Source organism: Gorilla gorilla, chromosome 16, assembly GCF_029281585.2.
Source record: "Gorilla gorilla gorilla isolate KB3781 chromosome 16, NHGRI_mGorGor1-v2.1_pri, whole genome shotgun sequence".
In the NCBI taxonomy this organism is placed as follows: domain Eukaryota; kingdom Metazoa; phylum Chordata; class Mammalia; order Primates; family Hominidae; genus Gorilla; species Gorilla gorilla.
In genome coordinates, this window is record NC_073240.2 from 25,475,040 (window position 1) to 25,487,088 (window position 12,049).

Here is a 12,049-nt window from a genome sequence, read left to right on the forward strand (position 1 = left end):
CCATCATGTCTTCAGGAAGCCCTAGTTCCTTTTATTGGAAAATAGAATTTGAAACAAAGATCTGGGCACCAGGTCCACTCATTGCTACTGGGGAATCTGTTGATTCAAAGCCTTGCCAGCTGACCGAGAAAATAAATATGTCTCTATATACTGACACATAAATATACACATATTTCTAAATATAGCAATATATGTCCATATGCATCTATATTAAATTAAACATGAATTCCTACTAATGCTCCATTACCACGTAATCTAAATTATTAGCAGATGAATCAGTTTACCTATTCCCACTTATTTGTATGTAGCCTACCATTCTAACAGTGAGACAATTGGCTCTGTAAACAGTTTTACATTCTGAAAAGACATGCACAGTGTTTCCAGAATTGGTAATCCATATGTCCATGAGAAATGACTTTCACCAACTTTGGTTTTTAGACTTAGACTCTTCCCTCATTTTTAAAGTTACTCAGGTCATTCCCCCTTCCTCCCATTCCCTTCAGTGAAATAACTCATACATTTGTAATACTGTTACATTATTTTGTGTATTTCTTTTTGGGGTCCCCCAACCTACTAAATAATGCTTTAAATTTGCATGCTTTTAGATTATTTCTTTTTGTTGTAAAATTCTATAGGATTTCAAAAACACTATTATGTATCCATCACTATAACATCACACAGAATAATTACACTGCCCCATAGAAAACCCCTGTAATTCGGCCGGGCACGGTGGCTCACGCCTGTAATCCCAGCATTTTGGGAGGCCGAGGCAGACGGATCACGAGGTCAGGAGATCGAGACCATCCTGGCTAACACAGTGAAACCCCTTCTCTACTACAAAAAATACAAAAAATTAGCCGGTGTGGTGGCGGGTGCCTGTAGTCCCAGCTACTCAGGAGGCTGAGGCAGGAGAATGGCGTGAACCTGGGAGACAGAGCTTGCAGTGAGCCGAGATTGCACCACTGCACTCCATCCAGCCTGGGCGACAGAGCAAGACTCCGTCTCAAAAAAAAAAAAAAGAAAAGAAAAGAAAAGAAAACCGCTGTAATTCATATTCACGTTTCCTCTCTCCCAAGCCTCTTGTAACCACCAATCTTTTTACTACCTTTGTACATTTGTCTTTTCCAGAGTGTTCTGTAAATGGAATTATACAGTATTTTGCCTTTTTCACTTGCTTTTTTCACTTAACAATACACATTTTAGATTGGTGAAAGGTAACTCCATCATTGTTTAAATATTCATTACCCTAATAACAAAGGAGTTGAGCAAACCTTCATGTCTTTCTTGGTTATAATTATAGCATTTTTGGAGAAATGTACATTTAAGTAATTGGCCATTTTACTTAGATATTTGCCTTTTTATTATTGAGTTAAAACATGTTTTATATATACTGAATATTAGATCCTTATGTGGCTAGCAAAAATTTTCTCCCTTCTTTGGTTTGTCTTTTTACTTTTTGATGATGCACTTTGAATCACAGAATATTTTAATTCTGATGAAGACCAATATATCTCTTTTTTATTTTGTTACTTATGCATTATCTGTCACATCTTTGAAAACATTGTTTAATAATCTAATGTCATTGAAATGTATTTCTATGTTATCTTCTATGGTTTTGGCCTATCTAGCACTTATATTTAGATACATGATTAATTCGAGTCAGTCGTGTATATGGTGTGAGAGAGGAGTTCAACTTGCATGTAGATATCCACTTGTCCCAGCAACATTTGTTAAAAAATATTTATTTATTTTTCTTATTGAATTGACTTGGCAAACTTGAAAATCAGTTGATCTTGCAGGTAAGTGTTCATTTTTGGACACTCAATTTTATTGTATTGATGTATGTATGTCTATCTTTATACTAGTTCCACAAATCTTTTTTTTTTCTTTTACTTTTTTCTTTTTGTTTTGAGACAGGGTCTTGCTGTCTCATCCAGGCCACAGTACAGTGGCATGATCATGCCTCACTGCAGCCTCCAATTCCTGGGCTCAAGAGATCCTCCCACCTTGGCCTCCTGAGTATGAAGAACTACTCATGTGCGCCACCAAGCCTGGCTAAGTTTTTTAAAACTTTTATTTTTTTTTTGAGACAGATTCTTGCTCTGTCACCCAGGCTGGAGTGCAGTGGCATGATCTCGGCTCACTGCAACCTCCGCCTCCTGGGTTCAAGTGATTCTCGTGCCTCAGCCTCCCAAGTAGCTGGGATTATAGGCATGCACCACCACACCTGGCTAATTTTGCATTTTTAGTAGAGATGGGGTTTCACCATGTTGGCCAGGCTGGTCTCGAACTGCTGATCTCAGGTGATCTGCCCTCCTCGGCCTCCCAAAGTGTTGGGATTACAGGCATGAGCCACTGCACCTGGCCAAAAACTTTTTTGTAGAAAAAGATCTCGCTGTGTTGCACAGGCTGATCTCAAACTCTTGGCCTCAAGCAATCCTCCTGCCTCAGCCTCCTGAGTAGCTGTGATTACAGGCACAAGCCACTGCACCCAGCCAGTAACACAAAACTTTATTACTATTGCCTTGTAGTCATTTTGTAATCAGGAAGTGTGCATTTAGTATGCAGACTTTATTGTTCTTTGCCAAGATTAATTTCTTTATTCTGGATCTATTCCATTTACATATCAGTTTTATAATCAACATTCAAATTTAAGCAAAATTTCATCTGGAATTTTGATGGGGACTGCATTAAATCTGTAGATCCATTTGGAAAATAGTGCTATCTTAGCAATATTAAGCCGTTCAATCAGTGAATAAAAAAGGCCTTTTCATTTATTTAGGATGTAATTGTTTTTGTTGAATAAGTTTTATAGTTTTCAATGTACATATCTAACAGTTGCTAGTGTGTATAAATGAAATTTATTTCTCTATTTTGACCTTGTTTACTGCAACCTTGATGAACTCATTTTTTATTTCTAATTATATTTCATTAAAATTCCTAGAATTTTCCATTCTCAAGACCATGTCATTTGCATCGTTGACTTTCTTTCCAAATCAGATTATTCGTATTTATTTTTCTAGCCTATTTCTCCTTACTATACCTTCCAGTAAAATGTTAAAAATAGAAGTGGCAAGAGTGGACAACTTTCAAGTAAATTATGATGTTATGTGAGTTATTCATGATTGTCTTTAAGGTGAAGAAAGTTCCCTTCTATGCCTAATTTGCTACATGTTTTTATCATCAGTTGATTTTGCATGGAGCAAGTGTTTAGTCTTCATTTTTGAGATAATCATGTGAATTTTATCCTTTATTTTACTAATATAGTGCATGAATACTAATTTATTTTGTATGTTGAACCAAATTTGCATTACTGATGTATAAACATCCTTGGTCATACTGTATAATTCTTTTTACATGTTACTGATTTGTTTTGCTCATATTTAACATCTATATTCATAATATCCATTTATAATATTCTCTTGAAATATCTTTGTTACATTTCTGTTTGAGATCAGGGTAAACTGTCTCATAAAATGCATTGCAAAGTGCTGTCTTCTCCACTTTATTTGGTCATTTTTAATTTTTTTGAACTATTGGTAATAGATTGGTATTAATTTTTTAAAAGGTTTAGACATATGCACCAGTGAATCCTAACAACAAACACATGAACTTGGAAGGGGATCCTTTTCCAAGTGAGCCTTCAGTTGAGAGCCCAGCCCTGGCCATCATCTAATCTGGATTCCTGGCCCAGAGAAACTGTGAGTAATATGTGTGTGGTTTTGAGGCACTAATTATGTGGTAATTTGTTATGCAGAAACTAATAAGTAGTACACCAGATAGTAAATGTAATGTGGCATCCTGGATTAGATCCTAGAACCAAAGAATGACATTACTGCAAAGCCTAGTAAAATATAGAAGCCTGTACTTCAGTTAAAATTTTAGTACCACGTACAACTTCTTTGTTTTCCTATATATACTATGGTTGCATTAGATGTTATCATTCCGGATATCTGAAAGATGTATAAAACTCTCTGTACTATCTATGAATATTTCTGTATATCTAAAATTGTTTCAAATAGTAAAATGTGTAGATATTATTTTGGCACAAAGAAAACAAATCAGAAACAATAACCTCATGCACAGGAAATGAATGAATGTGTAGGGAGGGAAGCGCATCCCATCATTCTGAACACAGGTTGCTTCAGGAAGACAACTTCGAGCTCCAGGGACTCTAGTCATCTTTCTTCGTTGCCATCAGACTGCCTACTCCCCACTCACCAATTTGAGTGTCAGTAACCACATCTTCAAAGATAGGTGCTTGTGCCTCACATATATATTCCAGAAAGCCTACTTTCAGACTCTATTTTGAAGTGAATCTGCAGGATCCACTAAAAACTTATTGAAAGACATGACTGCAGGATATTAAAATCCAGTATTAAGAAATGTCAGTGGCTGAGTGTGGTGGCTCACACCCATAATCCCAGCACTTTGGGAGGCCGAGGTGGGCAGATCATGAGGTCAGGAGATTGAGGCCATCCTGGCTAACACAGTGAAACCTCGTCTCTATTAAAAATACAAAAAATTAGCCAGGCATGGTGGCGGGCGCCTGTAGTCCCAGCTACTCAGGAGGCTGAGGCAGGAGAATGATGTGAACCTGGGAGGCGGAGCTTGCAGTGAGCCAAGATCGCACCACTGCACTCCAGCCTGGGCGACAGAGCGAGACTCCGTCTCGGGGAAAAAAAAAAAAAAATGTCAGTGATAGGAGATATAAACTGTATTTCTGAATTTAGGAGAGTGTTTTTTCTATGTACAAGTATTTTTTGTTTACTTGCTCAAAAGACAGATATTCCTTCAAGTCTTTGAGAAAACTCTGTGAAAATTGTTATTTTCACTTTACAGACTGAATCATGAATTATTTGGAACCCTGTAGCCTATTGACATTGATATCATAGAATTGTATTGTCCCTTGCCAAACCCAAAAGCCACAAAGTAGATATCATGGTCGCAGGTGAGCTGGCTACAAAAAATAAGTTTATAAATATGCTACTTTAGGCCAGTCCCTGCTTACAAAGACCTACATATGAATCTCCGTACACAAAGTTTTTGGCAGGTGAAGTCAGATGTTGGTATGATCAGGCTTTGTGTCCCTACCCAAATCTCATCTTGAATTGCAATCCTCAGGTGTTTAGGGAGAGACCTGGTGGGAAATGATTGGATTATGTGGGTGATTCCCCCATGCTGTTCTCATGATAGTGAATTCTCGAGAGATTTGATGGTTTTATAACCAGCAGTTTTTCCTTCACTGACACACACTTGCTTGTGCACTCTCTCTCTCTCTCTCTGTCTCTCTCGCTTTCTTGCTTGTGCACTCTCTCTCTCTCTTTCTCCCTCTCTCCCTCCCCCTCCCTGCCTCACTTGCCTGCCACCATGTAAGATGTACCTGCTTCCCCTTCCGCTTTGATTGTAAGTTTCTGGAGGCCTCCCCAGCTATGTGGAACTATGAGTCAGTTAAACCTCTTTTTTTTTAAAATGAATTACCCAGTTTCAGGTATGTCTTTATAGCAGTGTGAAAAGAGACTAATACAGATGTGTTGTATGTAAGTGGAGAAAACGAGATAGAAAAAGCGAAAGAACAAGCCATATACAACATATGCTCAACCCTCCATGCCGTGATCCAAGAGATGGAAATAGGCTGAATGAGGATTGTGCATATGTGCTGGCTAAAGAAAGAATCCCACTGCAGAGAGGACTGTCCACTGACCTGCCACCAACAGCTCCCAATTCACAGACCACAGCAACCCGATTGGCAGCACAAGGGTAATGTCCACGAAACATACCTAAAAAGCCTACAAAGCCGTGTGAATGCGTACTGCACTCCATAGAGATCCATAAGATTAGCATAATTCCTTTCAAAGTCTATAATCATGGGTTATATTCTCCACATCAAATCAATAGCGTCAGTGAGAAAAGTAGTTCACAGCTTAGAGTCTGGAGTGAGAGATACAGCTGACCTGAATCACATTTCTCATGTCTGAGATGAAGATAATAAGAGCTGTTATTTAGGCGCTGTTATTTGAGTATTTGTATTTGTGAAAATCCTTAACTTCTCCAATCTCATATACTTTACTCTTTGAGATATAAAAGGCCTCATTAATACTTCACATCTTAACACATGGAGGATTATTTATTTTAAGTGGATGTATATTAATACTTTAATGACTTGTGAAATCTCCTTTTACTCTTCGCTTCAATGCATATTTTAAAATCTGGCTGGCACAGTGGCTCATGCTTGTAATCCCAGCACGTTGGGAGGCCCAGACAGGCAGATCACCTGAGGTTGGGAGTTTAAGGCCAGCCTGACCAACGTGGAGAAACCTCATTGCTACTAAAAATACAAAATTAGCCGGGTGTGGTGGCACCTGCCTGTAATCCTGAGGCAGGAGAATCACTTGAACCCAGGAGGTGGCAGCTGCAGTGAGCTGAGATAGTGCCATTGCACTCCAGCCTGGGCGACAGAGCAAGACTCTGTCTCAAAAAATAAAAAAATAAATATTAATAATAATAATAATCTGTCATGATGTATATACTGTCAACACTCTACCTTACTGAAGTATGGATCAACAACAAAAAGACCAGAGTGGAAGGCCATAAATGAGACACAAGAGATCTGGACAAGGAGTGGTCCCTCAAACTGGAAAATCAAAATCAATCAGGTGTGAGAGCTCAGACTTAACAGAAAAAAGCAAATAGATGCAAAAGTGTACTGACATTATGTTACATGATACAATGTGGTGCACCAAGTCCCCAAACAAAACTTCCGACAGCATGGAAGATATGATTTGCCACAGTATACTAAACCACCAGATTTCACACAGATGGGCCTGGCCACAGCAGTTTTCAAAAGACATCATTGCACACAGGCCAAACTCTTACACCACATCGTGAGGCAAATGCCCAACACTCTGCACACCCTACCCTGATTAGAAGTTAGAGTTCAATGAATGAATGGCTCCTATCTTTGAGATCATAACTTGATGTTCACTTAATTCAGTCTTCCTGGAGCCTAAAACTCTGGGTAAAATTTTAGTCATAATTCTGAATCATGAACTATGTGAGTTTCTTCTTTACTCGATACATTCACGAGGAAATGGGAAAACCAATTCCAATATCCAAGTACCTCAAAGTAGAGTTGAACAAAGTAGCCAGGGGACATATCAAAAGGTTTAACAAGGACCACGAAGCATCCACATCTGCAGTGGGTCATCATGAGGTGACTTGCAGGTTCATCAGCCTCATGATTAAAAACATAAATGGAAATGAGGATATAGAGACACACACAAATATTATAGGTTGGAGAATTGAGTTTAGAATGAAGCTTACAAAGACTGTTACTCGTATTCCTAAAATAAAGGCAGGAATTATCAATTTAAAGCTTTTTCTAAGTATTTTTTCTTTTCTTCAACTTTTATTTTAGTTTCAGGAATACACGTGTAGGTTTGTTACCTGAATAAATTGCATGTCACTAGGGTCTAGTGTACAAGTGGTTTCATCACTAAAGTAGTCAGCTTAATACTCGATAGGTAGTTTAGTTTTTTGACCATCACCCTCCTCCCACCCTTGCTGTCAGGTAGGCCCTGGTGTCTATTGTTCCCATCTTTGTGCCATGTGTACTCAATAAGTCTTTAAAAAGCTAACACTTCAAGGAAAGCTTCTAGTAGCTCTTTACAATTGTTTCTTCCTCCTTAATTGATTTTTTGAATGATAGTTTTTGTTTTTTTTATTTTTTTTCTTTGAGACAGAGTCTCGCTCTTTCACCCAGGCTGGAGTGCAGTGGTGCGATCTCAGCTCACTGCAAGCTCTGCCTCCCGGGTTCATGTCATTCCCCTGCCTCTGCCTCCCTAGTAGCTGGGACTACAGGTGCCCGCCACGCCCGGCTAATTTTTTTGTATTTTTAGTAGAGACAGGGTTTCACTATGTTAGCCAGGATGGTCTCGATGTCCTGACCTTGTGATCCGCCCGCCTCAGCCTCCCAAAGTGCTGGGATTACAGGCATGAGCCACCGCGCCTGGCCGAATGATAGTTTTTAAAAAGTTCTTTGCACTTAAAACAGACAGGAACACAACCATGATGATTTAACACTGAGAAGCGGGCAGTCTCAGGGAAAACTAATGTATTTCATTCATGCTGTGGTGCACCCAGTCACATCTCTTCACAGAAAGGCATCTTGAATCTGATAGTGTTGAAACACTGTTGGCCGGAAGACAGTCATAATGAGATTGTCCTCATGGACACTGACATGAACTTGGTCTAAAAACCTCCCATTGATATCTTCAGGTAATATCATCATCAAAACTTGCAGAAGGGGTGTCAGGAGGTTGGAAAGATAATCTCACAGAGAGTAGCATAGGAATCCCATCAGAAATGCAGCATCACCAGTGCTTTTGATTAGTACAGATGATATGGGCTTAGTTATTGGCAAGATGGGTTTAAAAGTGATTCAGATAAGTTTTGCCTCAATGAGAGAAATTTTAGGAGAAAAACTTTAATGTATTTTGCCTATGTTTCATCTCACGAAATCAAGAATTACATCAGACAAAGATCCACATGTATAGAAACTGAAAATAGTTGAACTCTTTTTGAAAAGCTCAGTTTATATATATGTGGGAGGATTAAGATCATTTGATAAAGATATACTAGATGTGAGCACCATCAGAGCAAGAAGAATGCTATTTTATGGGTACTTTTACCCATGTTTTATGGGTGCTTTTGTTCTAAATTGGTAGATGGACATTTGTTTTCTCAGGTATGACAGCAGTCAGTCTTTGAGCTCCAATAGTGTACACAGATAATTTCAGTGACCAATTTTGGTAAAAAGAAGAAAAAGTACCCATCTATTTTATTACAGTGTGTCATCATTTGACTTAATTTCACTGACTATAAAGAACAGCCTGATATTTCATGCAAGCCAGATAGAAAGTGGTGTTTATGTAGTGAAGAAGAAAGGAAAAATATTTCTCAAATTTAAAAACAATGAGAATTTCTAGGGAAACAAATAGAAAAAGTTTCATTGGTTTCTTCTTCTTTTGGTGATAATTTTGTTCTGCTCTTTTAAAAAGAAAGCTTTACTGTCTTTTTTTTTTTTTTTTTTGATACAAGGTCTCATTCTGTCACCCAGGGTGACTTCAGTAGCATGATCATAGCTCACTGCAGCCTCGACCTCCCAGTATTCAAGCAGTCCTGCTGCATCAGGCTCCTGAACATATGGGACTACAGAAGCATACCATGACACCTAACTAATTTTTGATGTTTTGTAGAAATGGGGTCTTACCTTGTTTCCCACACTGGTCTTGAACCCCTGGATGCAAATGGCACACCCCCAAAAGTCCTGAGATTACAGACGAGAGCCACCACACCTTGCCTCTACTTTAGTTATTTCATAATGTAATGAGTTTATCAGCCACAACTAACAGGATAACATAGAAAAGGCAGGTTAGTGGGCCGGGTGCAGTGGCTCATGCCACCTAGCACTTTGCGAGGCCGAGGCAGGCAGATCACAAGGTCAGGAGATTGAGACTATCCTGGCTAACACGTTGAAACCCCGTCTCTACTAAAAATACAAAAACAAAATTAGCCGGGCGTGGTTGTGGGTGCCTGTAGTCCCAGCTGCTCAGGAGGCTGAGGCAGGAGAATGGCGTGAACCCGGGAGGCGGAGCTTGCAGTGAGCTGAGATCGCACCATTGCACTCCAGCCTGGGGCAGAGCGAGACTCCGTCTCAAAAAAAAAAAAAGAAAAGGCGGGTTAGTGTTCACATGGGGTGGTTCGTCTACTTAAATACATCATTTACGTCATTTCTAAGGCCATCCCTTCATCCTCAAGCTTGGTGCAAGATCACTGTCATGAACGACCTGTTGTTTTCCGTTCAGGAATAAGATGAAAAGGTGGAGGCCAAGTTCATTCAAATTACTTGGTGTGCCTTTGCCTTTTATTTATTCGCTAGTCCTGTAGTTCTGTTCACCATGTTTTAGTGGAGCAATGATGACACCACAGCCCTGTCAGTATGGATGTTGGCATCTATGCTGTCTCACATCTTTACCATTAGATGTGGAAAATGGCTTGACAAAATTCAGCCACTGTATTCTCCGGACTCTATGTTCCCTCTTGTCAACTCAGTGTGCCTTCCACAGGTTATGCTACAGCACAGCCTGGGAACTCCTAAAGCAGTATCCTTACTCAATAGTAGGTCTCAGACCATTTTTCAAATTTCTCACTTATCGCCATCCTTCACTGATGGATGTGTAGTGTCTGGAATCCATTTTCACATGTAATTCATCCAGTTTTTTTGTTTGTTTGTTTTTACATGTGGCAAGCCATGTCTAATCTCTATCAGTTGTTCCACATCTTGTTTCATTTTTTCTGGAATTACTCAGACATGATTCTTCCCCAGTTAAGTGGTTCTACTTGGCCATGTGAAGGTGAGTGAGGACAAATGTGAGTCCAGCACAGTGAGGAAGGCAGACAGGAACTGGCATTTGTAACATTAAAGAAAAGTTAAGAATTGGTGAAATGTGGCCTGGCACAGTGGCTCACGCCTGTAATCTCAGCACTTTGGGAGGCCGCGGTGGGCGGATCATCTGAGGTCGGGAGTTCAAGACCAGCCTGGCCAACATGGAGAAACCGCGTCTAATAAAAATACAAAATTAGCCAGGCATGGTGGTGCATGCCTGTAATCCCAGCTACTCGGGAGGCTGAGGTAGGAGAATCGCTTGAACCTGGGAGGCAGAGGTTGTGGTGAGCTGATATCGCGCCATTGCACTCTAGCCTGGGCAACAAGAGTGAAACTCCGTCTCAAAAAAAAAAAAAAAAAATGGTGAGATGTAGTCGCCAATAAAGATTTGGAAATATTTATCAAAGGAGCCATATTAACAGAGCTGATAGAGGTGAACAATATTTTTCTCAGTCTCAGAGGGCAGAACTGTGGTTAGGACAGAAGAGGAGCAAGTAGATGAGGTAGAAGCAGGCAGGTCAGTGAGAGGAGCTCTGCAGTGTATTGAGGTTGGGGAGGCTGGAGAAGAGGCTAAGGGGGAATTAGGATTCAGATTCTGTCCTGAGAACAGAAGGGACAACAACAACAACAACAAAAACCAGCTTTATCTTCAAGTTCAAATCATTTTCAGATAGAAAGAGACTTGAAATTTATTGGGAAGAAGACAAGAATATAGGTGAGGAGTTAGATTTGTAAATTTCTTTGTAGAATTCAATATAAAGCAGAATCTTTGTGTTGCTCTGTTAACATGTGTGGGGCTCATAGGGGAACAACATAGACAAAGTTTCCCTCTTCTGTGATATTTCAGTTCAGTGGGCACTGAGAAAACTTAACAGAAACTAAACTGTAGGTGGAGGAACTGCCCTTGGGAGCCCAGAGGACAAGTTTCAGGCCTGGGATGGGATGGGCAAGGGAGGCCTCCAGGAGGAGGAGCGTTGGAGGAGATTCTGGAGAGTAAGGATAGTGAGTTCAGCAAACGGGAGGGAAAGGGAAGAGGAAACTGTGTCTGTGGCACAGGCTAGCCCATGAGAAGAGGACAGTGGATTGAAAGGACAGCTGAGATGAGAAATATGTGAGGAGGCAGGAGCTGGAAGGGCAGACCGTGGAGGCACTGGGTAATGATCCAGGAGAGATGTTTCTCCTTGGACATACACATGTTCACACGCCTGTGACTGCATGTCCTGGTGATGTTTCTGTGTCTCTCAGATTGTAACATCTTACATAAATTTATTCTTTCATCACATGTCCCCTTTTAAATTATATTTGTACTAATTGTTAACTGTAAAAGTTTTTTACTGGTGGATTATTTGTACTTAAATGATTTGCTATCTTAGTAAATGAATGAAATTATCCACATATGTTTGACTTTGGAAACTAATATAGGTACACCTGCTTCCTTTGATTTTTGTAATCATGTTATATTTGTTATACCCACTCACTTTTAGGTCATATAGGTCTTCATATTTAAAGCGAGTTTCATATAGACAACATATACTTGGGTCTTTTTGATTCACTCAGTCTTTTATCTACTGCATTTGGAACATTGACATTCAAATCATTGAT

General features: G+C 39.7%; 1 long non-coding RNA gene across 2 annotated transcripts in view; it reads left to right on the forward strand.

Moving 5' to 3' along the window:
* The window catches only part of LOC129527074 (uncharacterized), a 203,720-nt gene that overhangs the window by 40,330 nt on the left and 151,341 nt on the right, over window positions 1–12,049 (forward strand). The window contains exon 2 of one of the 2 annotated variants that reach the window (XR_008671936.2): window positions 3,569–3,701. This is a non-coding gene — a long non-coding RNA (uncharacterized lncRNA). Of the gene's footprint in view, window positions 1–3,509; window positions 3,702–12,049 lie in introns of those variants that run through there. The other variant, XR_008671937.2, reaches the window with a different exon arrangement.